The 27,457-nt window shown below is 36.3% G+C and overlaps 1 protein-coding gene across 3 annotated transcripts in view; it reads right to left on the bottom strand.

Moving 5' to 3' along the window:
• Positions 1–17,439, bottom strand: part of Sarm (sterile alpha and armadillo motif) — a 390,671-nt gene extending 373,232 nt beyond the window's left edge. Inside the window, exon 1 of one of the 3 annotated variants that reach the window (XM_089594455.1) lies at positions 17,185–17,439. The gene's annotated coding sequence lies outside the window, so the exon portion shown is untranslated. Of the gene's footprint in view, positions 1–16,828 lie in introns of all 3 variants that reach the window. The other 2 variants (XM_089594454.1, XM_089594456.1) reach the window with 2 other exon arrangements.
• Positions 17,440–27,457: the final 10,018 nt, after the last annotated feature.

Genomic DNA, 27,457 nt, shown 5'->3' on the forward strand with positions numbered 1-27,457 from the left:
TAGAGTTACCTGACCATTTGCGCAAAGTAAAGCCACCTAACTTAGTCAGCTCTATCAATTGGCTTATTTTTTGCTTCGCGTCAGTGACTGAGTGGGCTCCAGAAATGAAATCATCCATATAGACATCGTTTCTTAATATGTCAGCTCCAAGAGGAAAAGTTTCATGATACAGAGTAGCTAACTCCTTTAGTACTCGTGAAGCAAGAAATGGTGAGGAAACTAGACCATACGTCACTGTCGTTAAGTGATAGGTTAAAAGCGGGTCTAAAGGATTCTCTCTCCAGAGTATCGCTTGAAACGGTAAGTCAGGTGGGTTAAGGTTGACTTGTCTAAACATTTTTTTCCGCATCAGCGGTAAAGACCAGCCGATACAACCTCCACCGCATTATGAGATCAAATAGGGTGGGTAAGAGATTTTGTCCAGAGTAAAGACAGGAGTTTAGTGAGGTTCCAGATTTAGTCGTCGCAGAGCCGTTTAACACTACACGCAATTTTGTAGTAGAACACGACTCGCGCAACACCCCATGATGAGGGAGATACCAAATCGAAGTACTAGGGTCAGCTAAACTCATGTGGTTTAAGGCAATATATTATTGCATAAAGTCGCGATACAACTCGAACAACCCCGGGTTACGTTTAAACCTAGACTCAAGTCGTAGGAACATGGATCTTGCCAATTGAAATGATTCTACTCGAGAAGCGATCAGGGAATCAGTCGAACACTTAAAAGGGAGCGCTACAGAGAAACGTCCAGAATTGGTTCGAGTGTAGTTATCACGGAATAATTGTTCGCATGATTGCTCGTCTTCTGAGAGAATTTTGCAGCTAGGGAGCTCCTCGATCTTCCAGAATTTTTGCAACAATTCTTCGAGGTTAGGTTCCTCACAAACCTGTAATGAGACCAGTTGCTCGGGTTTTGATCTGTGTAAACTACTAATTTGACCAGATAGGAGCCAACCTGGAGAAGATTTCACCGCAATTGGACTATTGGTATCTCGCTTTATAATAGGTCCCTCAATTATTGAAGCATAGGCGGCTGCATCGAGAAGCAAGTCGACAGGATCATTTGAGGAAAAATTGGGATCAGCCAATTGGAGCCCTTCAAGATACTCTAGCCATAATTTTTTAGAAGATGCTGGAGGACTGTAAGACGAAACCCTTTTTATAACGAGAGCATCAACTTCCAATGTATAAGGAGACTCGAAGTAAGGTTTGATTGTAAAATTTACAGATTGGGTGATGGAAGTCTTCACCTGCTCTCCCAGTCCAGTCAACAACGTATTGGTTTTTTTAGGTTGTAACTGCAATAACTGCATGAGAGACTTCGAAATTAGGGAAGCTTGAGAGCACGGATCAATCAACGCGCGGATTACCAAGCTTCTTCCGGAGGGAGAGGCTATAATTACGCTAGCGGTAGCCAAGAGAACGGCTCTCTGTTAATACATGGAGTTAGTCTCGAGAACGACTTTATTATCTACTATCTTTTCGTTATTAGAAGAGCGATCTGTTTTATTAGCCTCAGCCCGAAATGGAGAAGAGTCAGTATCCCGATGCATAAGGGTATAGTGCTTTTGTTGGTAAATCGCACAAAGGACGGATGAGGTGCATTCGTCAAACTTATGCGGTCCTAAACACTTAAGGCAAAGTTTGGCCTTTTTTGAATAGCCTTCTTGACACGCCACGGTTTGGTTTTGAAACTGTCGCACAAGCGAAGATAGTGCTCGCCGTTGCAGCAGGGACAAAGAACCTTAGACGAAGTAGTTTGATGACTACTCGAAACGTTTCGGTTTTTGTCCTTAATAGTTTTGTCCTTAATAAATGATGCTTAATAGTGGTCGGTACCTCTTGTTTATTATGGACTAACGCGCGGAAAACATCACGAAAATTGAGCCATTCTTCTCGTCTACCAGAGAATTGCGGTAAATCAATTTGCGGTAAACTCGAAGAGGAGGTCAACGGATCAGACCCTCTAACTGCGTTGGGAGGTGTAATTTCACCCTTAAGATTATTTAAAACGTTCGTAAAGTAACCTAGATTATTATAATAATGATCCTCACCCTTGGTGTAAACTTCTTCTTTAAAATATTCATGATCTTAAGGTAAAGGGGTTAAATTCATAATAAGGTTATGAACGGCCTTGAATTCCGCAAAAACGTTGTCAAGTTGATTTTGACGTGCTATAGCTTGACCATAAGTCATTCTAGCTTGACCTAATTTTCTAAAATTTGTATAGGAATTCTTAATCTTACTGAAATTGTCTAATTGTGTCTGAATATTCCTCTCCATGTTGCTAACAAGAGGTCTACACGATGGGGTAACAAATTACACTCAAAGCCGTCTAGAAGTTCTCATAAACAACCAAACTTAAAATCAATTGAATAATGCAAGCCTCTTGGATCATGTGGGGATTAGCGTTTACATTACTCTTTTTATTGTAAATAATCAAAGCAACCAGTGTGCGCCCCGGGTCATATGTTAATAGGCGCTTGCATTATAATTTCATTTATAGTTATTTAAGTCAGGGACCAGTAAGCTCCCCTGGTTGTGCGGGGATAGGCGCTTGCGGTATTATTTTATGAATCATAAATAATTAAAGCAACTAGTAAGCTCTTCTGGCTGTGTGGGAATAGGCGCTTGCGGTATTATTTTATTTATAGTAATTTGAGTAAGCTACCAGTAAGTGCCCCTGATTGTGTGGGGATAGGCGCTTGCGGTATTATTTTATTTATAGTAATTTGAGTAACCTACCAGTAAGTTCCCCTGGTTGTGTGGGGATAGGCACTTGCGTTATTATTTTATTCATAGTAAATTAAGTAAGCGACCAGTAAGCTTTCCTGGATGTGTGGGGATAGGTGTTTGCGGTATTACTTCATTAAGCATAAATAATTAAAGCAACCAGTACGCTTCCCTGATTGTGTGGGGATGGGTGCTTGCGTTATTATTAGATTTATAGTAATTTAAGTCAGGGACCAGTAAGCTCCCCTTGTTGTGTGGGGATAGGCGCTTGCGTTATTATTTTATTTATAGTAATTTCAGTAAGCGACCAGTAAGTGCCCCCGGTTGTGTGGGGATAGGCGCTTGCGGTATTATTTTATTAATCATAAATAATTAAAGCTACCAGTAAGCTTTTCTGGTTGTGTGGGGATAGGCGCTTGCGGTATTATTTTATTTATAGTAATTTAAGTTAGCTACCAGTAAGTGCCCCTGGTTATGTGGGGATAGGCACTTGCGTTATTATTTTATTTATAGTAAATTAAGTAAGCGACCAGTAAGCTACCCCGGTTGTGTGGGGATAGGCACTTGCGGTATCATTTTATTTATTATTAATAATCAAAGCAACCAGTTAGTGAGTTGGGTCGTGTGGGGATTGGCGCTTGCGATGTTAATTAATAAATTTTATTATTTATTCAAACTTATGAGGCTGCTTATTGGACCATTGGGTTATTGGGTTAAATAGCTTGGGATTAGTTTATCAAGTTATTGCGCATGTAATTGTGTCGAGTTATAGGGGTATTTGCGTCTTGCACCACATTGCTAATTTGAATTTCCCACAAGTTTGCCAGTCACATTTGGGGAGAACCACTGGCCTCCTTTTCCCTCCTATTTAGCTTTTGCATTTTTCTCACTAGGATCTCTAACTATATATAGGTCCTAGTGATAAAAATTCAAAATCATATCCTTCTGACCTAACACTGAGCAGCTCACTACACATGAGACACGCATCTATTGTCGCGCGCCAGCGACTCCTATAACACAAAAAGCTAACTGTACAAGCATACATACCATCTCTTTCTCTCCTGCATTCGCCTACTTATATATAACGTTGAATACATAAGGATGCATACTGATACGTAAGCTATAGTATACTACTTGTTCAGAATACATATATTTTAAGTACATTCAAAATAAATACATTTAAGTATTCAGTGAACTCAAAACTGAACAGAATGTATATACTATAGTAAAGAATGTATAATACTGTTATAGTTCTATTGCTTCAAATACAATGCAATTCAACTACGGTCTCTGTTTTATTTGCAGTGAACATTCACTCGTGAGTCGTGAGGGGGAATTTTTGTTGGGCGCCCGATGAGTTTTACAAGACGTACCGGTAAACATTGTTAAGGTTAGGTAAAAAGTTCGAAGTGATGACCTAGTCTCATGTTTAACGTTCTGCACTATAATTTTTATAGCTATTTACCATAAGACTTATAAAAATAACAAAATAATAAAAAATTTCTCTTAGTGCATAATTATTGAAAATAATTATTTACTGCCGTTATTTCAAACGAAATTTCTTTTAGTTTTAACTTTTCTATGAGGATTAATAAATCTCAAGGTCAAAGTTTTAATAATACAGATCTATACTTACTATAACCTTTGCTAGTTTTCTTACGGTAAACTTTACATAACATTATCAAGATGCAACAGTAAGAATAGGATATTTATGCAACTAGAAAGAGAGAATAATTGAGATGTATAAAATGTTGTTTGGAAAGAAACTTTCGATCAAACAACACTTTTATACTAAAATTTTTAATAAAATATTTGAATTTTCTGTTGTATATATATTTACACAATTTATGACACTTTAGGTAAAGTATAGACAGGTAAAGCAAGGGTTAGAATAACTGAGCTTATTTTTTATAAAATGTTTCCAAGTGAAAGAAGGGTATTTGGAAAAGAAATTTTTCACTGTTAAATAGGATTTTGTAGGACTTCAAAGTGAGATACATGAAAAGGATAAAATTTTCACGGTTTCTATTATTTTATAAGTATGAAAAATAGTCGTTTAGGTACTAAGTTATACTACCATACGAAAGTAATAAAAAAAAAAAAACTAGAACATTCAGAACTTTATACCTACTGATAAGAATTTGGATATTATTTTATAAGACTTACAATGGGTCAATATATTTTACAGACTAATCATCATGGACAAATACGTACATGTATGGATGTTTGTAAATAAATAATTATTTTTGTACCTTATAATTTTTCTAGTAAAATGATATATGTAAGAAAATAACTAGATGCAAATTGATATTATAACTGTTTGACCCTCGTCCGGACCACTGTCTTGGCCGGTATTTGAATTGCCCGGTTTCGCCAACCAATCGCCCGTCCTGCATTTGGAGAGGTCTCTAGCAAGAGCAGAGTGTGTGGCGCCGTCAGAGCGGTGGGCGCGTCTGGAGTCAGTCGTCTTTGACGAGTCAACACGGCATCAACGTTTTTTTCTCTTCTACGTCTTGTCTCGTCTACACAGTGTTCTTTCACTTGATACTCTACTTGTACCGAATTGAATAAACCGACTTTTGAAAAGACACAAGGGCGAGTGAAGTTGATTCATCCACCCAACATCTGGTCCTTCGAGGCGGATCGCGCGTCACAGCAGTGTGAGGATCGTCTGGGTGCAACGCTGATCGTTATCATGTGAGTACATATATGCATTAGAATTAGGGCGCACCTCTCCACCATTGCCTCGGGAGCAATAAGCTCTTGGCAGCAAGTGATGCCGCGAGGTTGATGATTGCTCGGGAAGTGGCGTGTGCCAGGTTCGGCTGGGTTATAATAACAATAACAGTAAGGTCCTTAATATTACGTACATACCTGGTATCATGCATATAGTAGTAGAAACAAATTTTTTCATAAAAGAATACATCAGAAACAAATTAGAACTTTTTTTCAAGGCACAATAATGCATAAGAACATAAGTATTTTAATAAACACTAATTCGTTAATAACAATATTTAAAAATAACATACCTCTTATTTTGCTTAAATTTGTACAAAATTAAGCTCTTCCACATACCATTGGTTTCTTTATCATAACATAAAAACTAACCAGATTATTTTTCACTGTTAGTATAGCAAAATGTATTTTTTTTTTTTTCAAAGGGTCAAATTTATTCTTTATTAATAAATATTTCATGAGTTAACGATTATAAACAATATTTTACGACACAAAACGATAAAATTAATATATAGACTGGCCAGTACAAGACTGCGCTTTCATCGAATCTTCCGATGGTTTCAAAACAACTTCTTTCTACTTATACGCTGATTACATCTGTAACGTCACGCTCACATCTATCACATACGATCTCACACTTATTCCTCGTCCATATTTAATACCCAAAATATAATTTTATCTAAACAGTTAAGAAAAACCATACTGTACTACCACTTTTTTCAATAGGGTAGTATTACATGCCAGTGTAGGTCCCTTCAGGACGTTCCTCACACATAGATTTTTTTGAGAAGTGTTACTCAAACATTGAGCATATGTAAAAAATAGCATCAAAAACATCCTCAAAAATGACAGAATTTTCACTGCTTCATTTTTTAAATACTTAATGTAAAAAAGAATGCAATATAATATATAACCATATAGACAAATCACGTTAAATTGCATTGATATGATCTGCAGAAATCTTTCAAATTTTTTGTACGAAAAATTACTTTAAGATATACCTATTAAATTTACAATATATATTCTAAGTCATCAATGATGCAGCAAAATACAATCTCATCGTCAGTACACTTGACAGCGACGTCATCGATCAACTTGCGGACATCATCGGGATAGTCTCAACCGACCCAAAAGTCTCAAGTGACCCGAGACTGCGCAGTAAGCATTCGGGTTCAGAGCATGCGCGGTGAGCTGAGTCAAGTGAAAGTTGCAGGACCGTAGTACATACTTGCGTTTTTGACAGCTTGGGGGGCCCCGGCCCTGCAATATCGACCGTCGTTTTACACAGCAGCCGGCATTATAGGAATTCGAGGTTATTTAACCGAAGAGCAGCTGTATCACAAGGACTGCCAACCTTAACAAATCATAATAAAGCACAGATGTAAACAGTGCACTTGGCTGCGATGGTGGTGTACGTAGACGGGCACCCGGGCCGCCCGGAACTTCTGTTCATGAAGAAGAACATGCAATGTAATGCACCTACGTGTCATTATGGAAGATAAGGCTAAATCCTATCTCCATGTACTATCGTATGCATATAATGCATGTGTGCACACATATGTACATATACACAAGCATGACAAAAAAAATTTTTAAAGTAAAAAACGACCCACCACGCTGAGTGTGGATAAAACTCATAAAATGCTTACCAGAAAGAGACTTATTTTATATAAATTATGTATTGAAGGTAAAATAAAAGTACCATTTGATAGATGCTGTATTTTACATTTATTGTATAATTAGACCATATTTAGGTTGGAGGTTCGTTGTACTTAAGCTGTCATTACAAACCCTTTGAGCGCATAGCGCGCCGCCACCCTCACAGGTAGGTAGAACTTTTTGTTCTCGCGTGTTATTGTCTGTTTATATACTGGTCCACGTAACGTACTCTATCAAACAACATCTATCTTGCAAAGAGATTTTTATAGAGCAGTGTTTGGAATATTGTTTGACTTTTTTTTTAATGTTTACATAAAATGACTGACACAAAGCAAACGTTTTTAGTAATAAGAGATTATATTTTTTATAAAAAGGACACATATCGTGACACTACGTAAGTACTTTTCTTGTGCACTACTAAGCAAGCATAGGATCACATGAACTTAAATTTTTTTAGTATTACTATACTTCAATGAGTTCATTTAAAGCCACTGTTTCAGGTACTTTCAGTGTAAATACATAAAAGTGAAGAACAGTAAGTGTATTGTTAGAGTGAAAACCAAAAATGGGGAAATAACTGAAGTAAAAGGAGCTCATGATCCAAAAATCTGTAAACCAGAATCGCATTACAAAGAAGATAAAGCTTTCCATAAGGAACTGATTGATGGAATAAAAAATCCTGGCGTAGAAAGTGTGACCAAATTTTATAACGACAAAGTAAAAGAGTAAGACTATTGATCATAGTTCAATTAGTCAACATAAAAAAGTTTCTAGTTTTTTCCTAATTTTTATTAATATGAAATATTTGTATGCTTCACCGATGCTTCACCGCATGAGAGCATATTTAGATTTTTTACTTTGCGTTTATGGAAGAACCATATTTTTAAATAATATATTTTTAAAATAATTTTTGCATCGCAGGAACCCTAATATGGCTGCTCGGACTCCACTAAAAACCAAACGAGCTACTTTATACAGGCATTTGAAGTATAAAAGAGAGGAGTACGTAAAAATGCCAAGTTTCCAGCAATTAACGACCATTAAAGATCTGGGAAATTTATTAAAAAATGAAAAAGAGTTCGGTTATAGATACAATAATGAAATAAAGTACGTGACATCTACACTTGTTACTTTGTCAGATGGCCAAGATCACATTATTTGGTATGACGAAGAAATAATGAAAAGTATTTCTGCTGTACGTATTTATGCAGATGGTACGTTTAATGTCCGTCCAAATATTAATATTGATAAACACAAATCACAGTTCTTCACAATCATGTGTGAAATGGAATCTGGAATCGTAAGTATCACACTATTTTTTACGACTTTATCAACACATAATATACATAATTACATTCACGGATAAATTGAATCATTAGATATTTTGTTCATTGCTCCAAAATAATTATAAAGTTGTCATTTTTTGTGAAAACTTCTGCGTTTGACCACCCTAAATCTGGTCTCAAATAAGAAGTATCAAAAAAGTCGGTATCACATATTGTAAACAATTTCATTACTAAAATTTTAAGCTTTTAACTAAAAATCAGTTGAAACAATAATTTTTATAATTTCCACTCACTTTTTGTCCTTTGTGCGGCGCTCTCTGCTGAATCATCGGATCCAAGCTAATAAGCATCGCTGGAGAAGCCCCATCAGTGCTCTCGAAAGAGGCAGATGATATGGCGCAAAATTATATTTAATGATATGGAGCAAGACGCAATAACCCAGCAACTCGATAAGATTTCATACGTAATAAATTAACCCCAAGCTATGAACCCAATAACTCAACGCACTCATTAGCAATACCACAAGCTTACTGGTCGCTTTATTGATTAACAAAGCATTAAATAACAACTCTATCATCAATCACCAGACAACCCGGGGCGCTTACTGGTATCGCTAATCCGTACCTATATTGCCCTAACACTGTTTCGCATTCACTCAGGCCCGAAGACCTGTGGAGCAAGGAAAAAATCCTGGAATTACTCTGAAGGAAAATTCCACGGAAAAACCCGCCCTGAAACAGCCGGGGATGCATATGAACTTTTTCCGGTGATAACAGTTTTTGAAAAAATCTGCACTCACCAGGAATCGAATCCACGACCCCTAGAACAGCGTTGGGTCAGTATCAAGAATGCTTACCACTGAGCCACTGCCACTCCTCATAAACATATTATTCAAAACATCACTTTCTTCAAGTATTATCCCATACACACTCACTGTTTAATTAGCGCTTAAGTATTGAAAACAAACAAAGAATTGAAACAGGCTTTTAAACGGCACGAACTTTTTTTTTATATATTATTAAATTCACTATCCTAAATATCGATACTAAATTGACGCCGAATCATCGTTGATTCTGCAATAAAAGAAACACTTTAATTAACATTAATTCATGTCGATTTATCGTTTAGATTTGTAATAAGGTTTCGATGAATTAATCAATTGTGTTGTGTTTGACAGGTTGTACCAATTATATTTATGCTTATGAGCAACAGAACCACAGAAGCCTACGTTGCAGTACTTTCAACTATAAAAAATGTGTTTCAAGATTTCGCTCCCACTGATTTGATGTCGGACTATGAAGTAGCATTGAGAAATGCTTTCAAAATCGTTTTTCCCAGTATTCAGCTTCATGGTTGTTTTTTCCATTTAGGACAAGTAAATTTATTAATTTTTTACAATAAAATACTGAGAAGAAAAATTATTATTAGCGGAATAATCAAACTTCTTCTTCCAGGCCGTGTACAAAAACGCCATTTCTAAAAAGGTTGCTCTAAAAAAAAATCAAAAAACGGCAAACGCTGTAAAACATAAATTAATAAAAAAACTGATTGGATTGGCACTGTTGCCTCAAAATCTCATATGGGAAGGTTTCCGGCTTATTGATAAAGATCGCTGCATAAAATTTCCAAACGATTTGTGTTTACTCCAGTTTTTCAACTACTTTGTCAATCAATGGATGAGTGATCTTCATTTTAGTGTATACCGACAGCCTCGACGAACTAACAACGTTCTTGAAGCATTCCATAGATGGCTAGTTGATCAGTTGGGGAGTCATGCTTCGCTGGAAGTGTTTATGCGTAAGAAAAAAAAAAAATATATAAAGTATGATAAAAATTTTGAGCAGGAAACCATGGATACATAGTAAGTATTTAATGTATTATTTTAGGAGGTCTACTAGGTGTTTTTCACAAAAGTCGTTTTTTAATTAATCTGGGAGAAAATTTTGCAGAATCCGACATACACACGCAAACTCCAAAAACAAAAGCACGAAACGAACTTATCGATAACGCTTGGAGAAAATTAGAGGAAAAAAAATGGGATTTGATAAAATTTTTGGATGCCGTATCAACTTTTATTGGTGAAGACTTTGGTAATGTATTTTTTTAAAGTTTCTCTTATTCCACTCTGCAGTAAAAAAAAATACGAATGCTTCTTTTTACCTTAAATTAAACCGTTACTTTTAAGTTGTTGAATACGCCTTGAATAATATTTGTATTGTAACCTTTCTCCTGGAATTTATAATGTCTTACTTCATATAGAAAAATGTGGGGAAGCATGAAATTTGATCGGTTTATTTTCGTGCTTTCATTTAAAAAAAAAAAAAAAAAAAAAAAAAAAAAAAAAAAAAATTCTAATAACTTTTATCTATGTAATTTTTCTGATTTCTCTGCAATACATAAGCGCAAACTTATTGAAGTTTGCGACCTTTGCAATCGTAAAACGTAAATCGTACCTTAGCAGTCGGGTAGCGTAACAGTTTTTTTCGTGTTTAATTATTTTTTAACTCGCAACTTACCCCAAAAAGTTTTTTGTACAATCCAATAATAACAAAACTATTGGTTTAAAACCAAAAAATTTACTTCATGATCAACTTACTATAAAATTAATTGAAGCGATAACCGACACTATAACTTTTCGAAAACTGATTAAAATTTTCAAAAAGCCGCTTATTAAAATTTTAAAAACAGTTTTAAATCTTGGTTGTCTCTCGGTGAAAATTATTTAACATATATTATATTTACACAATGCTTAATAATTAATTGATTTATAATACTTATCAGTGAGTTTTTACGTATTGATTGATAATATTTCAGAAGAAGAAACAAAAGACTTTGAAAATCTCAACAACAGCGTGGACGAAATCGAAGAGAGCTTAGAACTAGAAGGAGAACCTTATCATGACATCGGTATGGAATTATGTAATATTTTAAGGGTGCAAAAGTATGTAACAATTGTTCAACATAGTACTGATTATTATTTTTTTTTGTTGTTAAGAACTGACAGCAAGTGTTGACAATACTCCCACTGTTACCAACAACAGCACATCAGACATTAATTGTGATAGTGATCTGGAAAATCTCCCAGTATATAAAAAATTACGTCAAGATGTAGAAAATGCACCTAATTATGGGGTTGTGGAAATACCAATACCACTAGAACACAATGGAGAAATTATAGATGCAGCGGCTTACCAGCAAAACGAGGACGGTGATTGGGAACTAAAGCTCATTTTTCAAAAAAATTTATAAATTGTACCACATTTAAATCAACGTTGACCTACACCTTTTGCATGCTTCTTTTGTATATTCCATAAAATAAACTTTTTGTCTATATATATCAGTTTTATTGATAACCTCGAATTCCTATAATGCCGGCTGTTGTGTAAAACGACGGTCGATATTGCAGGGCCGGGGCCCCCCAAGCTGTCAAAAACGCAAGTATGTACTACGGTCCTGCAACTTTCACTTGACTTAGCTCACCGCGCATGCTCTGAACCCGAATGCTTACTGCGCAGTCTCGGGTCACTTGAGACTTTTGGGTCGGTTTAGACTATCCCACATCATCAGCGATCCTCTGGAGACAGACAAATCCACGGCAATTAAAGAAGCCATTCTCGCAAGGACGTCCGATTCGCCCGAGAAGTAGTTACAAAAAGTGCTTTCCGGCCTACAACTTGGCGATATGAAACCATCCCAGCTGTGGCGCAACCTCAAAAGTCACGCTGGTGCTAACTTCACCGACAAAGCCTAGACCCTCAGGTGGCTAGACCTTTTACTACCCAATTCTGCTATGCTGCTTCGAGTGCTGGACCAAGCTGACATGCCCAAGCTCACTGAGGCCACAGACAAACTGCTGGAAACCGGAAACTCCGTTATGGCTGTGAGTTGTGTGAGTTGATCCACAAGTCAAACTGAACACCCAGACCTCACGCAGAAAATTGCTGCCCTCAGGCTCGCAGCAGCACACCTCACTGAACTCACCCGCCAGTAAACATGAGCAGTCCATGGCCAACAATATCAACAATCGGCGTGGTCAGAATTCTCGCTCCCGCAGCCGAGGCTGATCCCAGTCACCCGCAGCCACACCAACCTCGCCATCCTGGTACTGGTACCACAACAAGCATAGAGCAGCAGCCATATGCTGCATGCAGCCCTGCTCCTACCCCGCACCCATTGCACCAGGACAGGGAAACGTTTAATGCCACTTCTGGATCAGGTGGCAGAGGTGAGCACATGCGTCACCGAAAACCGTTTACATGTGTGCGATAAGTGCACCAACTTACGCTTCCTCGTGGACAGTGGATCAGTTCTTTCACTCTTGCCAAGGTCAGCAGTCCGAGAAAACCTACAACAGCAGCCACTCACGCTGTATGCTGCCAACCAGTCGACCATTCGGACCTTCGGCACGCATGAGCTTACGCTCAACCTTGGTCTCCGAAGAGATTTTGACTGCACCTTTACCATCGTTGACGTGCCACATGGTATCAGTGGAGCGGACTTCCTGACGAAGTACGGTCTTCTACCCGATGACAAAACCGTAAGGCTAATAGATCCACCGGTCTTGCCTCGCAAGGAGTCCTCGACAGGGCACCTCTCCACTCGATTTCCACAGTTACTCATTTCTGCGACAACAGCAGCATCTTCGCACAGAAGTATGCCGAGCTTGTCAAGGAATTTGCAGACCTGTTCGAGCCAAGCAGCAGTCCTGTCCAGCCTCCAGGCCTACCGGTAAAGCACTCAATCAGCTCTACAGGACCTCCAACCTTCGAGCACCCTTGGCGCCTCTCTGAAAAACGACTGGATGCGGCTAAAAAGGTTTTTATTGATCTCCTTGAAAAAAGTATTATCAGACCCTTTAACAGCCAATGGGCCAGCCCTCTCCATCTAGTGCCCAAAAAAGGACGGTTGGTGGTGCGTTACTTGGGACTACCGCCGCCTTAATGCGTGCACGATACCCGGCAGACTTTTTACCAAATTCCTATCGCTGCAGAGGACGTTGAGAAAACTGTCGTCACCGCTCCGTTCGGGCTATACGATTTCCTCGGCACCTCGCTAGGACTTCGGAACGCAGCGCAATCCATGCAGAAAATCATGGACCACATCCTTCGGAAGCTGCCCTTCGCCAAAGCCTACATCGATGACATCTTCATAGCCTTATCGACACACGAGCAACATCTAGACCATCTTCGCCAGCTGTTTGTCACACTCCGGGAGGCCAAGCTAAAAATCAACCCACAGGAGTGCGACATCGGCACCTCTCAGACCCTCTCCCTAGGCTTCCAGGATTCAAAGGACGGATTTCAGCCCTCTACAGGAAAAACAGAAGCTGTCAAAGCTTTCACCAAGCCAAACAACGCAACAAAGTTTCGCAGATTCCTCGAAGCCTTCAACTACTACAAGCGCTACATCCCACACGCTGCCGAGCTGCAGGTACCTCTACACAAGATGCTCAAAGGCCTAGCTAAGAAGGCCACGCTCAAATTAACACCAGAAGCAGAACAAGCCTTCGAACGCTGCAAACATTGCATCACTTAAGCCGCTTGCACCACGTTCCTCGACCCAAAAGCGACCCTGGCACTCAGGACCGATGCTTCAGACGTTGCCATTGGCGCAGTCCTAGAGCAGCAATAGGTCCATGGTACCTGGCGACCCCTAAGATTCTACTCTCACAAGCTAGACGACAATCAGAAACCCTACTGTACATACGACCGCGAACTTCTGTCTGTCTACGAAGCCGTCAAGCACTTCAATCGAATCCTAGAGGGCCGAAGTTTCGTTATCTACACTGACCATAAACCACTGATTTATGCAGCCTCTCAGCGCTCGGACAAAGCTTCGCCAAGACAAGCAGGACACCTAGAGCACATCTTGCATCATAATACGGTGCTGGTCCACGCACGATGTGAGGAAAATGTCGTCGCAGACACCCTATTGCGACTCAACGACGCCACATCAGCTTCAACCCACCTCAAACCAACGCTCTCAACCCGGCAGCAGAGACCATCTCCATGCCCAGCCTGCTTGACGCGGCAACCATCGCAGAAGCTTAGGCCGCAGACGACGAGCTGACAAACCTCGACAGCTCTTGTCTCAAGCTCCAAGCCCTTAACATTTACAGTCACACAATTTACTGTGAGGTAAGCAACAACACCGCCAGGCCCTACTTGCCGGCTCCCCTGCGCCGCAAAGCCTTTGACGTTGTCCACGGGTTATCTTCCAGGAGGCAGAACAACCACCCGCCTGTTAGCCGAGAAATTTGTGTGGCCAGGCATCCACCAAGATGCACGCTCCTGGTGCCAACACTGCGAGGCCTGCCAAAGGTCGAAAGTAGACTAACACAATAGAGCAGCTCTCAGTTCCTTCTCCGAACCAGACAACAGATTCCAACATCTAAATGACCTCATCAAAATGCCGTTGGCCCAAGGCATGCAATTCTGCCACACGATCATCGACCGCTTTACCAGGTGGCCGACTGCAATCCCAACGCAGCGCTACCTGCGTAGATCACTGGGGGGAGAGTATATGAGGTAACACCGTTCAGCGCGCTTTCAACACCTTGCGCTCAAGCAGGCCACTCGCACAGGAAGCAACAGCTAGTCCCGAGAGCCATCTTTTGTATCGACGCAAGCTAGCTCTCTCTCACTCGAACCCACAGCTGGAGCGCACATACTACTACTATTTTCATGTTAATTATTACTTGAGCTTTACGAGCCTTCTTCTTGTTCTTTTATATTACTGAGTTCTGTTGCAGAGCCTTAAGCTGTAATACGTGCCTTTAGCTAATATTATAATAGATAATAGGCCGTGTTCTCTCTATCCACTTCTCAAAATCCACTTCCGTCACCGTTTTTCTCAAGGTCAAAATCTAAAATCGTTGATTTACCCTCGCACATACTTAACGCGCCGAAAGAAGTAAAACTTCAAAAAAATTGCATCCGCGAGGAATCAATGGCTTGCCCGTGCAGAGTTTCGTGCAGGCAAAACGTCGAACCAACTGACTCATCAAGAATTATGAATCTCATGGTGAATTGTTATATTTCAAATCATGAGTTCAAAATATTGATGAATGATACTCCTGACTCTCCTTATGTAACAAAAAGTTTCAGTATAAAAACTGTAAGCATCGATGTTATTATGAATTATTATTATTATAATTAAATGACAATTGCAGTAACTTAAGTAAATGATTGTTATGCGCATGTAACGTTAGCAAAACTCTAAATGGATTAAAAGTCCTTGCAAAAACCCTGAATTCAGTATTAAAACAGTAAATAAGCTTTTTGATATTAGGTATAAATTCACAAAACTACAAAAAAAAGAATTTTTCTGCACTACTGTTACACACCATCTGTGTTAAATATATAAACCTGAAATGTCGATTGATATTGAAAACATTATTGACCAACACTTTAATTATCTACGCTATTATGTAATTTTTATACCTGTAAGTTGAGATTTACAGCATTCACTTCACTGTAACACAGAATACAATTTATTTTACTCATTCATTAATATAAAAATTTTGATAAGCAATACTGAACTATGATATTTTGTTTTTTACTGAAATGAAAATAAAATTTATCTTTCTTAAACTAGAAAAATAGTTGAGCTAGTTAGTCTAAGGAAACTTTGAGATACATGCCAACCTTTAGTATTTTAAAGATTGCGAAAAAAATTTTAAATACATTGAACTGTTAGTTTTTGTTGTAAAGACAATAAATACTTATTTACATACAGACACGAGATCTAATTATTTTTAAGACATAAATTAAATTAAAAATAGCTTACAGTTTTCAATATAAGCCAATAGTTAAATGATTGGCTGACCAAGCATCATGAATAAATAGATAAATTAGCCAACCTGTAGGTGACATTCAGTATAAATGATCACTATAAATGATTATTTGACAAAACTTCAAAAAATTAAATTTCAACAAAAAATTAAAACCAAAATTTCGTGTGGAAATTTAAACAGTAGAAAATATTGTGTCAATGCCTATTGGCATGTTCCTACGCATAAAAATGCATGTATCACAATAACATTTAATTAACTGTAACCCCTTACTATTCCACTACAATTTTTTTTTTGCAATATTTTTAAGCCCGACTAGCCAGCGCTTCTCCAAACGCACTGTTATATGCCTACAATGTATAATGAGTACCTAATACGCCGAGCTCAACTAAGCAGTTGTTAACCGTGGAGTAAATTATAATTATGGATTATGAATTACTTATGGTTAAATCAGCGGTTCAAGGCAATCTCTGACATTCTCACATTATAATCAGCAACATAACTTACAATAGAATGTATTGCAGAAAAACACATTTTTTATAATAACAGAAAATAATTCAAGGTTATTTCTACAGAAGTAAAACGAAATAATAATCTTAACATGACAAAAAATACATACATCGTTTTACCTACGCATGTATAAAATTCCTCTTTAACTCCACATTTCAAGTTAAAATGCTGGTTTACTACATCTGCTCTTTAATTCTCCTTCACTAGTGGAAAATATTTTGAATACCTTATGATTAAAATATCTTTTCTATAATTCAATATACAACTGACGTGTATCAGGCATATACTCTAATCTAACATTTTCAAAAATTAATTTTTAGCTTATAACATTTAAATAAGTGTTTCCTGATTTCTACAAATGTAAGGATTTTGATGAAGTCTCATTCCAAAAACAAAAATAAAGGAATTAATAAGTGTAACTCAGGGACAAAGTACTCTTATTTTATTTTTACTATAACTACGTACTGTAATAAATAATAATAAAATGATGTAAGTTTTTTCGGGCTTCAGTAACTTATCCTACAAACACTGTTCAGAATTGCAATATTTATCACAGATCGATTGCGCGTACAAAAAACTGTAAAAAGTTACATCACAAGTGTTTCGCACAGTCAAATATTTTACAGCTGTAAATTAAAATTCCTTAAGTATAGGCAGGTCTTTTAATGCGCATTTCTCGTTAAAGAGAGTTCTAGTTGACAACACGTAGGTAATAAAGGATTGCGCGTGAATTGCGCGTGTCGTCTGTGAATAAAAAAATTTTAATTTGGCTACAGTGGTCGCGAAATATTAAAAATAACATGACAATGTAATTTCGACATCAGGATAGGTAGACAAACGCAACCATAGAGATACAATATGAACGCGACACCCCAATAAATTCTGAAGTATACCTATACCACAAAATATGTGAACACGGCCTATCCCTTATACGTTAGGCTGCAGTAACATGGAGCGCAATAGAGCGAGCAGGATGGGAATTTCTCCGTAAGCGGCTGTGTTAAGTCTATTGCGCCGCCCAATAGGGCTATTCTGCAGCGCAATAGCCTTAACACAGCCGCTTATCGCGGACCAGCTCCGGTGCCTTAAGCTTGGTCTCCGGACCTCTTCCGGAAGTCTTTCCGGGTGGTATACAAACTGTTACCAGGTGCGTTCCCTGGCGGGTTTTGGATTCCTTAGGTTCCGGTTGCCAGGAATGGACCGTGGAGTGCCCGTAAGGTACCAAGTACAAATAAAACAAATAATAAATTTAACAACCGTCGGTAACATCAAAATGTAAGGTAAGTAACTTATTTTTATTTTCCAACATATACAAGTTAAAAATCATCATGTTTTGTGCGACATAGGTAAAGTATCATCATCATCATCATCGTCATCGTCATCATCATCATCATCATCCTCCTTATCGTCATCATCATCGTCGTCATCATCGTCGTCATCATCATCGTCGTCTTCGTTGTCGTCGTCCTCATCCATTAAGGCAGTGTACTTCATCAGAATCATTATCCACATCAGAACCTTTTTCATTTTTAATAACCAAATTCTGAATGTGTATTGCATCACTCACACTGATGGTTTTCGGAATTTTTTTGTTTTTGTCGAGTTCTTCAGCTTTCCGTTCTCTTAAACATCGCATTTGAACTTTCTTACAGTACAAACGAGATTCAAACTTTTTATCGATAGTATATTACAATATTAAGAACTACAATATTAAGAACTTTTCCAACATTCCAAACTTTTTTTTCACATTGGAACTTGTTCCTAAAAGCTTTTTATATTTTATACAAGATAACGTATCTTTTGATGAACTGTGCCATGCACATGAATTATTAGCTGATTTTGTCGTGGGAACAGAAAGGTTGTATTCAAAAAGTGCCATGACTTATAATATGCATCAGAACTTGCATGTAACTAAAAGTGTTATTAACTGGAGGCCATTACTATATCATTCTGGCTATTGCTTTGAATCTGGAAATGGTCAACTAGTTCAAATGATTCATGCGTCTAAAGGTGCCCGGGCATAAGATGTAAACACTTTTCATAAAAACAAAAAAAAATTTTTTTTAATAAATAAAAAAAAATAATTTCAAATAATTTTAAATAAAAACAAATAAAAAAAATTAATTGCTGATTTGTACTAATGAAAATGAAATACTTAAAATATTTATTATATAAATTTAGACAATAGTTCAAAATATTTTTGTATATTTTTTTAATTTTTAAAAAAAAATTTCTCATTTTTTTAAATTTCAAATTATTTTTAAAATTATTATTTTTTTTTTTATTTTGACACGAAAAAAATGAATATTACTACAATGTGATTTGCATTATCTCATATCTTCCAAATAGCTTTGTTAACCTTTTCAGAGAGTTGGAAATAAGAATACAGGAAAACGCTTGTAGTTTGTTAAATGCAATTCATTGTATTCATTTTAACATTAGCAAGCAATACTTTTCTTTATTTGTATTAACGATGCTGCTATTAAGGCACATTACATTTTAAATACTTTGAAGGTATGATTTCTTACAGTTTACAACGTACACCCGAGGGAAAGTTATTTTTTCTCCAAGCATTTTATCCTAAGGGGATGTTCATGGTGAAAGCAGAAAGCATAAGCAGCATTGGCTTGTATATCTATGTTCATAAAAATCTTAAAGCATATACTACTGGAGTCAGCATGGCAATGCTTAACAGTGTGACGAGACAAACCGACTTTCAGTAGTGATGTCTCGCTGAAACGCGATTGGTCGGTCTTCAAACCTTTCTGTTTTCAAGTGTACCTGCAAGTTGACTTAATCGTGTTTCAGCAAGAGAGAGATAGCTATTACTGAAAGTCGGTCAGTCTCGTCACGCTGTGAAGCATTGCCATGCTCACTCCAGTATATTATATGCTCTAAGATAAAAACAGAAAGCACATGGCTTATGTTTTCAAAGATATCCAAGTCAATACCGCTTATTCTTTCTACTTCCACCGTGAACAAGGCTTGAATGGCAACATCACACGTTGTTTGTCCTGCAGATGGCGTTAGATCCGTTATGACCTGCATCCAGTTAACTAAAAGGAAATAATGTTTAATGTTGCCATTCAGGGTTAACGCCAGGAAAAAAATTACTTCTATTTAAGTGTACACAATCTTATCAGATTAACTAGTAAGCTTTGGTTTTGTATGAATTAGTCGTTCAAAAAAAATTTTTTTTTTTTTATATTTGAAAGAATAATATAAAAAAATGTATTATTGTATAAAATAAATTGTATTACTGTATTATAATAAATATATTTCTACATACTTGATCATTGTTTATTATATTTATTATGTGGGGCAATCATATATTACAAGTAAAAAATTATCTCAAAATTTTAGTGACAATTACTATTTATTTGTTAGACAATTAAAGGTAAAATTTATTACTTTAATACTTAAATTATAAAAAATCGTACACATTTAATAAATAATCAATTATTGCAATAAATTCAATTTAATTAAGCTGGTAAATAAATACAAAAAATGATGAATAATAATAAATAGTTTAAAAAATATTTAAAAAGAAAACAAAAATTTTCAAAAAAAATAAAATAAATTTCTAAATTTGTACAAAAATTATTTAAAATTATTTGAAATTATTTAAAATTATTGTAAAAATTTTTTCCATATTGATTTATCTTTCGATTTTTTAGGCAACGTTTGAATTATCTTCTATTGTACGGCAAATAAGTAGATCAATTGCAATGGCACAATCTTTAATATTTTTGAAAGAAAACGTAGAAGCAGAAAATCTAAATTCAGCAGCTTTAGATTATGTTTCTTACTCAGATATTATTGATAAAGTAGAATCAAAAGAGTTTACACTCTGTTATCGTATTACAGTACATGAAAGTGACGAACCTACTAAAAGAATAATTAACGTGTCTAATATATTAACAGCTGTTAACACAAACGATATTACAAAAATTTGTGTGCATCTTGCTTCTTCTGTTCTTGATGGAGAATATATATGTGCGGTTCCTAATTTGTATCATGTTTAAATATATTTAATAAACTTAAACCTATCACAATTTTATTACGTATAATTTTATAATGTATGTATCAAATGTAAAATAATGTAAAACTTAATTAATACTTATGTAAATGTGAGTAATTTAAATTGAATACTAACATTATACTGCTAACGTGAATAAATTATACATGTTTAATACTAATATTTAAAATACCTATTTACATTTAATATACCTTGACTAAATTAACTTTTATATTATTTGTCGTTGTTATTTTTATATAAATTGAATTATATTATGTTTCAACTTTGCCCTAAAAAAGCCATTTAATTTATTTTTAATTATATACGTATGTTTTATATGTAAATTTATGCGTAAATTTATACATATATTTTATACGTGAAAAAAGTCCCATGATAAGTGAGTGTAATTATACGTATATTCCATACTTATATTTTTTACGTATATTATACACGTATATATTGTCAAGAGGGACACGTTTATTATTTATTACTTAAAAGTACTTATTTGTATACAACGATAATTTGAAGTAATCGGAGCAGAAGCTATATAGCCTTAAAGGTTATATATAACCTTTAAGGGAGTTGGGTCGCTCCCACGGGGAGGTAAAGAGGAGCACGTGTATGTTCATATGTCACCGTGCTAAAGTATGCTGTACTAACCTAGCCTAAAAACATCCGCCCTTTCGATTATGGAAAATGCATTTGTGTTCGACTCGCCAGTACTCGTTAACGTTTAAATAAAATACTTCAAAAAAATTACAGAATATTCTTCAAGGTATCTCATTTCTTATGGTACTAATCAAATAGCCTAAATACTTTCTCTATGAGATATAAAAAAATAAAGAGTAAACGGTATAGTCAATCTTATCTTCCTTTAATAAAAGTGTGCTATAAATTTTCGAAACTAGAGGTTTTAATGGGATACCATTTAAGTACAAAGTCTCATTAAGGCCTATACCAAGATTGAGATCATAATAATTTTAAGTAGAACGGCTTCTAGAAGTGATTTTGTGAAAAACTATCGCGCCACGTAAAAAGTCGAGCTGACAGCGAACAGTGTACTCAGTGCGTCCTTGTCTGCCCCATGAATGAAGTATATAAGCAGGAAACAAATTTATTTACGTTTGTAAATATCTCCATAACTGCAGACGCGATTTTATTGAAACTTTGCGCGTATACGAATGAAGTTGTCATAAATAACATATCAGTTTTTCAAAACATTCTCATCGCTGTGTCAAGAGTAATAGGTATTTTTTTACAACTTTTTTGATAACTTACATTTGAGCCCATGTTAAAGACGACGAAAAAGGCACACTTAATAAATTTTTTCTCGAAATCTGTGGACGCGATTGTGCTCAAATTTGGTGACTACATCCACACAATGTTTCTTTACAACATAAATTTTTTTAAAAACATTTTCATCGTTAAGTGAATTGCAACCCAACTCCCTTAAGTTGAAGATGTATCTTCAGGGCTAAGCATGATCAGTAAATGGTAACCGTACCTTCAGGTCGCCTGAATCCGCCCGGATACGCACCTGGTAACGCCACCTACGGGCAGAGATGTGCAGTATTTGTTAGAGTTAAAATACTCTAAAATACTTTATTTCAGCATTAATTCAAGTTATCCAAAAATTTACTTACTCTATTTCAATAAAATATCTTAACTAAATACTCTATTTATGATTATATTTAAAGTAGTAATTCAAACAAAATACTAATATAAAACGTTTTATTTCAAATGAAATATTCCAATCATTCAAAATTGTTTGAAAGAACATTTACTATTTTAAGTTAAAATATAGTAATTAAATTATTTTATTCCAAATATAAAAATCGAATACGTTTCAATTTTAAATAAATTTGTATTCAAATACTATAAATATTAAATAAAATGTTTAAATAAAAAATAGTTTAAATACTTTATTTAAAATTAATTATACGAAATACATTTTTATTTAAAATACATTGTTTCACATACCCTTGTATTTGATGAAGTATTTGAAATAATTTGCTTAAATACATTTGTATTTTACTTAATTATTTTAAATACCTTGATGAAATACAATTGTATTACAAAATGTATTTAAACATTGTATTTCAAATACAAATGCAAAAAATTGAAGCCTTTTAGGACCACTACATTATGGTTTGTTCCCAAGTGATTTCCCCACTTACAATACATTTTGTCAACATAACCTCTTTTTTTAAAGACTCAGCGTTAGCAAAATTTTTTTTAGTTTTGGTGGCTAAATATCTTTGCAATATTATGATGTAATCACGTAGCATAGTTTTGTTATGAACAGGATGCCTATTATCAAGTATAAAACAAATTATATCAATATTCAGTTAACGTCAGTTTGAATTGAATCACCCGCCATAGGTTTGGTTTACAGTCTTCAGACATTAAGACGCCCATAATGTGAGTATCTGTCTCTCTTGCATATTTCCACCTTCGGTAATGTGCAAGAAAAACAGATGTTGTGTCTCTTACACGGTATAAGATGAGAAAGGTTGTACGAAGTACCACACCGTCCATCCATACCTCTGCCGAGTTACAGGAGCTATTTACATAGACATTTTTTGATTATTTCATTGATAACGTTCATATTGAAAGTGGAGTTCCATTGTTTCGCTAAACTCAAATTAAGTAAACAGACTGAACAGACCTATACTGTGTTCTCTGTCAGTCAACATAGGAGCTATTCACACAGACATTTTTTGCTTATTTCATTGTAAACGTTCATATTAAAAAAAGGGGTACACTGGTCCGCCAAACTCGAAGTGAGTAAACAGACTGAACAGACCTATACCCTATACCTCTTTTTCTATCAGGCAATAAAGCCTATGGTCGCAACTATGTTAACTGACCATAGAGGTATAAGAATAGAGAAGAAAAGAAGGCGTGATATGTGACAGCAGAATTCGCTTCGTAACGGGGCATCTGTCTTTGTCTGGTAGTTATGTTATTGGTCAAGTCTTACATGAGATTGAATTAACTCTAGGATTCAGGACAAAGAAGTAGCCAATAACGTGGCTTTGGCAACAAGGATAGATGCCCCGTAACACTTAATTATGCTGTTGCTGCCGCTAATGGGCTAGTATAGCGCTTTTCCCCTCTATTCTTATACCTCTATCACTCTATGTAACTGACAGAGAACACAGTATAGGTCTGTTCAGTCTGCTTACTCAATTTGAGTTTAGCGGAACAGTGGAGCACCCTATTCAATATAAACGTTGAGGTTGAACGTTGAACGTTCATAATGAAATAAGCAAAAAATGTCTATGTGAATAGCTCCAAAGTTCCATAGGCTTTGTTCACTTTGTTGACTGATAGAAAAAGAGGTATGGGTCTGTTCACTCAATTTGAGTTTAGCGAAACAGTAAAACCCCCTTTTCAATATGAACGTTTAGAATAAAATAAGCAAAAAAAGTCTATGTAAATAGCGCTAAAATTTTGTAGCAGTACCAGTTTTTCACCAGATGGATCAGTGTCAAAAAGTGTATGCAGTATGTAGAATGCATCCATATAAATATGTGTATATATTTGTGACCGTTTAAAAATGTATGTATATATACTACCTTTTTAACACTAATCTACCTGGTGGAGAACTTGGTACTGCCACAAAATTGCGATAGTCCGCACAAAGCATAGAGGTGGTACTTTGTACCACCTGTCTTATCTTGCACCGTGGTCTCCTACTTATGCTTCAGCGACGCACGTAAGCAGCGTTGGGTTAGGCGGATTCAATTTCGGACATTTTTCCCCAGATCGTATATATAGCTATACGATCTAAATAAATAATTATTAATAAATAACACAAGCGCCTATTACCCGGTGACCCCGGGCACCTACTAGCCTCTCTATTAAATGATAAAATAACTATTAACAGCACAAGCACCAATCTCCTGATGACCGTTGTGCTATTAATTAATAATATATATCGTTTAATAAAGCAACCAGTAAGTGCCCCAGGTCATCGGGTGATAGGCGCTTGTGTTAATAATTGATACCTTATTATTTAATACAGAACCCAGTTAGCGCCCCGGGTCATTGGGTAATAAGCACTTGTGTTATAATATATATTACAATTTTTAATTTTCGCGCGTCTTTGGCAATGCCCTTTCACTGCTGTGCTGTCTGCTCGACGGAACATTCTCCCTAGATCGTTTAGCTATATATACCATCTAGGGAAAAAGTTCCGATATTATATCCGCCTAACCCAACGATAGCCGCGATGATCAAAAGTTTACTGCCAACAGCGTTGGGTTAGGTGAATTCAATATCGAAACTTTTTTCCTAGATCGTATACATAGTTATACGATCTAAATAAATAATTATTAATAAATAATACAAGCGCCTATCACCCGATGACCCCGGGCCCAGGCGCTTACTGGCCTCTCTATTAAATAATAAAGTATTAATTATTAACACAAACAACTATCACCTAGTGACCCCTGGCACTTACTGGCCTCTCTATTAAATAATAAAGTATTTATTATTACCACATGTTTAATCCGATGACCTTGCCCAAGGTGGCTCGGCTGCTGTATAAAAAAAGGAAGTTACTTTATTGTGAAGCACTGAATTTAATTGCATGTATGTAATTACATTTAACACTACACTGGATATAAGGCTATCAATAATAACACAAGAATTTGAAGGGAAAAAGAACACAAAGCCAGAAAAAAAACCCTTTTTTATTTAATAACTACAAAGTGAATGAACATGATAAAACAATAAGCACGCACGCACGAGAATCACAGTAATTCAAACAAACGCATGACTAACGTATAACTAAACGCATTGGAAATAACAAACCAAAAGATTTCACCGAGTGCACTCGCGAATGATTAAATCTAGGCGGTAAATCCACTAAGGAGAGATAATCGCCGGTCAAGGCAAGCGAATTTACCAGAGAGATAGGTTAAGAGGTTTAACCTTTGAGGTACTTGGGACTTAGATTTGCTATAGAGCTCCGCATGCAATTCTAACAGCGTTATAGGTTAGGGGGATTCAATATCGGAACTTTTTCCCTAGATCGTATATATAGCTGTACGATCTAGGGAGAATGTTCCGTCGAGCAGACAGCTTAGCAGTAAAGGGGCATTGCCAACCCTACTGATTGATATTTTGTAATCACATATGTAGTTCCATCTGTATTTACACTTGTAAAGTCACTTGGAATTCTACTTGGAATTCCACTTGGAATTCCACATGGAATTTTAGATTGGAAACTTCAAGAGTCATTCCAAGTGGCATTTCAAGTGGAGTTACAAATAACCACCGAAGAAATACATTTTTTCCTTTTTTAAAATAGTTAAAATTAAAATTTCAAGCAGTATAATGGCCATGATAAGTGTTATCATCCATATAGTAACAGAGATTAGTAGGGAGATTGCTGACTGCCCAGCGTAAGGTTAGGGGGATTCAATATCGGAACTTTTTCCCTAGATCGTATACATAGCTATACGATCTAAGGAGAATGTTCCGTCGAGCAGACAGCACAGCAGTGAAGGGGCATTGCCAAAAACACGCGGAAATTCAAAATTGTAATATTAATAACACAAGTGCCTATCACCCAATGACCCAGGGCGCTAACTGGCCACACTGTTAAATAAATAATTATTTATAACACAAGCGCCTATCACCTAATGACCCGGGGCGCTTACTGGCCATTCTTTTAAATAAATAATTATTAATAACACAAGCGCCTATCACCCAATGACCCGAGGCACTTACTGGCCACTATGTTAAATAAATAATTTATAATAACACAAGCGCCTATCACCCAATGACCCGGGGCGCTAACTGGCCACACTGTTAAATAAATAATTATTAATAACACAAGCGCCTATCACCCAATGACCCGGGGCGCTAACTGGCCACACTGTTAAATAAATAATTATTAATAACACAAGCGCCTATCACCCAATGACCCGGGGCGCTAACTGGCAACTCTGTTAAATAAATAATTATTTATAACACAAGCGCCTATCACCCAATGACCCGGGGCGCTAACTGGCCACACTGTTAAATAAATAATTATTAATAACACAAGCGCCTATCACCCAATGACCCGGGGCGCTAACTGGCAACTCTGTTAAATAAATAATTATTTATAACACAAGCGCCTATCACCTAATGACCCGGGGCGCTTACTGGCCATTCTTTTAAATAAATAATTATTAATAACACAAGCGCCTATCACCCAATGACCCGGGATGCTAACTGGCAACTCAGTTAAATGAATAATTATTAATAAATAACACAAGCGCCTATCACCTAATGACCCGGGGCACTTACTGGCCACTCTTTTAAAAAAATAATTATTAAAATAACACAAGCGCCTATCATATCATGACCCGGGGCGCTTACTGGCCACTCTGTTAAATAAATAATTGTTAATAACACAAGCGCCTATCACCTAATGACCCGGGGCACTTACTGGCCACTCTTTTAAATAAATAATTATTAAAACAACACAAGCGCCTATCATATCATGACCCGGGGCGCTTACTGGCCACTCTTTTAAATAAATAATTATTAATAACACAAGCGCCTATCACCTAATGACCCGGGGCGCTTACTGGCCATTCTTTTAGATAAATAATTATTAATAACACAAGCGCCTATCACCCAATGACCCGAGGCCCTTACTGGCCACTATGTTAAATAAATAATTTATAATAACACAAGCGCCTATCACCCAATGACCCA

This window comes from Copidosoma floridanum, unplaced genomic scaffold, assembly GCF_036245765.1.
Source record: "Copidosoma floridanum isolate Cflo_tuat_1 unplaced genomic scaffold, Cflo_Japanese_pri ptg000021l, whole genome shotgun sequence".
NCBI lineage: Eukaryota > Metazoa > Arthropoda > Insecta > Hymenoptera > Encyrtidae > Copidosoma > Copidosoma floridanum.